Source organism: Hylobates moloch, unplaced genomic scaffold, assembly GCF_009828535.3.
Source record: "Hylobates moloch isolate HMO894 unplaced genomic scaffold, HMol_V3 SCAFFOLD_13, whole genome shotgun sequence".
NCBI lineage: Eukaryota > Metazoa > Chordata > Mammalia > Primates > Hylobatidae > Hylobates > Hylobates moloch.
Genome location: NW_026652288.1, coordinates 61,436,963 through 61,441,886, shown reverse-complemented (window position 1 = coordinate 61,441,886; position 4,924 = coordinate 61,436,963). Strand labels below are relative to the sequence as shown.

Here is a 4,924-nt window from a genome sequence, read left to right as displayed (position 1 = left end):
CTCATGCATTATGAAGCTATTCTCTTGAGTAATTTCATAGAGTCATAAAGTCCAATATGAGTTGAATTGTGTGTCCTCCCAAAAATATGTTAAAATTCTAACCTATAATACCTCAGAATGTGACCTTATGTGGGAATAGGGTCCTTGCAGATGTAATAAGTTAAGATGAGGTCACAGTGGAGTGGGGTGGACCCCTAATTCCATATGACTGGTGTTTCCATGAGAAGACAGCCATGTGAAGGCAAAGAGATACACAAGCAGAAGGCCGCGTGAAGCTGGAGGCAGAGACTGGAGTGATGCATCTACAAGCCAAGGAACACCAAGCACGGCCTATGTTCACCAGAAGCCAGGACACAGACATGGAACAGATTCTCCCCCAGAACCCCTGAAAGGCACCAGCCCTGCTGACATCTTCCTTTCAGACTTCTAGCCTCCGAAACAGTGAGAATAAGTTTCTTTTGCTTTAAGTTATCTAGTTTGTGGTACTTTGGTATGGCAGCCTTAGGAAACTAACATAATATTTTAAAGAAAACTTAACGTTTCTCCCTTTAGATGACAATTCCATCCATAATCCAATAACAAAAGTGCTTGCTAGCATTTATTACTTACTGAAGACATGCCAGACACCATCCAGTTTTCCTCAGCAGAACCTACCAGATCACTCCCACGGAAACCAGGCCACCTTGCAGCCCTCCTCCAGTATTTGGTGATTCTGCTCTTGCCCATAGATGCTCCACTCAGCACTCACAGTTTTGAGTCTCTAGAATGCAGTTCTCCAAATTTCCAAAAATACCCTCATGGGCTACATCCATGTAACTAATACACTGCTCCCTGGAGACAGGCCTAGGAGGAAGTCAAAAAGTCAACTCAGCATCATCTGGAAAAGTATGAACTCAGAACAAGGTGTGTTACTAGATGAACTAAATATTTTATGGCACCAGATATATCCATTGCAAAAACAAGGATAGTGTTTGGGCTGGTATATTGCTGTCACCTCCTCTGTGAGAGACGCATGAACTGAGCAGGTTCAGCTTTGCTTGGCACCTTTTTTCACAGCTCCCAGAGCTGACCAATCTCTTTCTGAGAGGTCACTGTTTTATTTTACATGTTTTATTTTTAAGCTACATTAGTGTATTAATCAATCATACAATTATCATTTGGTCTGTGTGTTAGTCCGGGAAGTACATGTCAAGATGGGATTAAACATGCATGGATTTTATTAAAGGAGGGAGCTGAGGAAAGCTGGGATAGTCATTGGTCTATGATGCAAGCCTGACCCTGAAGGAAGGAGAAAGGGGAAGGGCAGGAGGAAGCATCTTAGACATTTACAGTTGGAGGAAGGTTCATCAAGCACTGGGGGCAGGATGTGGGACAAGAAGGGTCACTTGTGGCAAAATGGGCTGTAGAAATGCCCTGTCTTGCAGAAATGCATCTGCCTTAGTGTTCCTGTTGCACTCAGTCATGGCTGGGAGCAGCCCACGGGAAGCTTGGCCTCAGTACAACATGGCGAATGAGTTCAGAGCACGGAAGCTAGAGCCCTTGGTCAGTTATGCATCCTGTCTTTTCATGACCCATACACCACAGTCTGGGAGCCATACTTCTTCTTTAAGGGGACTGATTGCATATCTTAGTAATGTGTTGATTTAAAATTTAACTGCGAGAGAAAATTTCACTTCTCATTTATTGGAAGAAATTTCATGTGGCATGACCTTCAAGTATTTATAATATCTATCTTGTTTTAGTCTATTTACTTCTTGTATATATGTGTGTGCAAATATATTTATATACACACACAATATTATGTGTTGCTTAATAGCAAGAATATGTTCTGGGAAATGCATCACTAGGTGATTTTGCCATTGTGCAAACATCATAGAGTGTACTTGCACAAACCTAGATGGTATAGCCTATCTACTATACACCTAAACTATATGGTAAAGTCTACTGCTCCTAGGCTACAAACCTGTACAGCATGCTACTGTACTGAATACTGTAGGCAATTATGACACAATGCTGGGTGTTCATGAATCTAAACATATTTAAACATAGAAAAGGTACAGCAAAAGTATGGTATAAAAGATTTAAAGTAATGGTATAAAGATTTAAATGGTATAAATATTTAAAGTATGGTAATGCCCTAGGCCTTCCTGTTCACTCACCACTCACTCACTGACTCACCCAGAGCATCTTCCAGTCCTGCAAGCTCCACTGTGAGTGAGCGGTGAGTGAACAGGAAGGCCTAGGGCATTACTGTACTCTACTGCACTTTCTAAAGACTGAACACTTAGCCTACACTGAATTCATAAAAAAAATTTTTCTTGCTTCAATAATAAATTAACATTAGCTTACTGTAATATTTTTACTTTATAAACTTTTGGATCTTTAATTTTATGAATCATTTGTAATAACACTTAGCTTAAAGCGAAAACACATTGTAAAGCTGACAAAAATATTTTCTTTCTTTATAGCCTTGTTCCGTAAGCTTCTTTGTATATATGTGTATGTACATATATATATATACACACACATATGTACATGTACATATATATAAGATATATATACACATATGTGCATGTACATATATTTAATATATATTATATAATATATATGTCCAGTATTTATTTATTATTTATTATTTATTTATGTATTTATTTTTGAGACAGAGTTTGTCTCTCTTGCCCAGGCTGGAATGTTGTGGTGTGATCTCAGCTCACTGCAGCCTTGACCTCCAGGGCTCAGCAATCCTCCTGCCTCATCCTCTTTAGTAGCTGGGACAACTGATGTGCACCAATTTTTGTATTTTTTGTAGAGATGAGGCTTCGCCATATTGCCTGCGCTGGTCTCAAACTCTTGGACTCAAGTGATCCACCTGCCTTGGCCTCCCAAAGTGCTGGGATTACAGGCATGAGCCACAGCACCCAGCCACTTCTTTATATTTTTAAAATGTCTTTTTTTTTATTCTTCTTAAAAAATTTTTAAACCTTTTTTTTTTTTTTTTGCTAAGAATTAAGATGCAAACATAGACATCAGTCTAGGCATAGACAAAGTCAGGATCATCAATATCATTGTCTTCTACCTCCACATCTTGCCTCACTGGAAGGTCTTTGGGGCAATAATACACATGAAGCTATCAACTTCTACAATGTCTTCGGGAATACCTCCTGAAGGACCTGCCTGAGGCTGTTTTACAGTTAACTTTTTTTCACGAGTAGAGGGAGTAAACTCTAAAATAATGTTAAAAAGTATAGTTTAACATATAGTTTAACATGGTTATCGTGAGAACAGCTAATCAGATAAATCATTCCAAGCCCCAGAGGTTATTTGAAGGGGTGAGGACTGAAGAAGAGCTGTATAGTAAATACATAAACCAGTAGTATAGTTGTGTTGCTTATCATCATTATTGAGTATCATATACTGTACATAATTGTATGTGCTATACTTTTATACGACTGGAAGCACAGTAGATTTGTTTACACCAGCATGACCACAAATATGTGAGTAATGCATTATGCTACATTACGATGGCTACGATGTCACTAGACAACAGGAATTTTTCAGCTCCATTAAAATGGAACGAATGTCACACACGTGGTTTGTTGTTGACTGAAATGTTATACAGCACATTACTCTGTGTGTGTGTGTGTATTTACTGTGTGTGTGTATATATATATATATATATAAATGTTATGTGCTGCATAACATTTCAGTATATATATAGTGTGTATATATATTTACTGTATATATACACACATATATGCATACATATACATATATGTTTTGAAGATATATTACTGCACTTTAAAAAGAGAGGAAAAGCTATTGGAAGCTAAATACTTCCTGAGATATGTAACTTTCCCCAAACCCATAGTGAAATGGTTCTTAAATAGAAAAGCCCTGTTTTAGTGCACCATATGATATCAGTTAGACATCACACAAATGCACATTCCTAATAGCATCTCAAGGTGAATAAATGATATACTTTATACGTTGCTGCATATATCACATTTAATGAAACACCTACCTGAGTCTTAAAAACACTTTACTTATCTTTAACGAGAACATATGCTGTACTCAGAAATAGTAATTCTGACAACTCTCAGTACTGAGAATGGGTGAAACAACAGTGAACATCATTTTCACAGCATTGTTAAGACAGCAATTTGAAGAAAATGCTGAGCACAGCTCCCCCTGCCTTGTCACTGAAGGTTGCCTGGAGATTTGCGAGAACACGTGCACACGTTGACTCAGCAAGACCAAACTGACTGTACATCCATGATCCTCTGGGAGCGAATTGTTCTTAAAATAATGTGAAATATGAAGCATCCAAAAGGTGATGGAAGCAGTGAAAAATACCATCTGCAAAATAAGAATTTCGGATTGTTGTTTATACTTGAGCCTTCGATAAATTACTTAATTAGCTTCTTCTTGACCCATTTCTCTTTTATTTAGGCTGCTTAAAAAAAAAATCCCTGGTAGTTTAGATAGCACAGTTTAATACACATAAAAACACTTTAGCCTAATGATTCCTTTAATGAAATTTATGTGAAAATGTCGTTTCAATAATGAGACTTCTATATTTGTCCAGTTTTATTAATCTTTATAACTTGTGGGATACTTTTCAATGATCTGAACTAAAACAAAAAAAATTTGACTGGAAAAATGTGGAAAAGCATTTTGAGTCTTTCTTTATCAAAGAATCATTTATTTTTTGTACTCCAGAAAACACTTATGCATCAAATTTACTAAAGGTTCATTAACAGTGCAGTAAGTCTAGAATAATCATAATCTAAAAAAAAAAATCTTCAAGTAATCAGATTTTTGTCTTTCATAGTCAATAGTCTAATGTTATGTAAAAAATTACAAGTGAAGGCCGGGCGTGGTGGCTCACGCTTGTAATCCCAGCACTTTGGGAGGCCGAGGCGGG

General features: G+C 37.3%; 1 protein-coding gene across 5 annotated transcripts in view; it reads left to right on the top strand.

Annotated features, from left to right (window-relative positions):
* The first annotated feature begins 236 nt into the window (after positions 1-236).
* The window catches only part of SLC38A4 (solute carrier family 38 member 4), a 201,027-nt gene continuing 196,339 nt past the window's right edge, over positions 237-4,924 (top strand). For all 5 annotated transcript variants that reach the window (XM_058426721.1, XM_058426720.1, XM_058426722.1 and 2 more), the window contains exon 1: positions 237-441. The gene's annotated coding sequence lies outside the window, so the exon portion shown is untranslated. The remainder of the gene's footprint in view (positions 442-4,924) is intronic.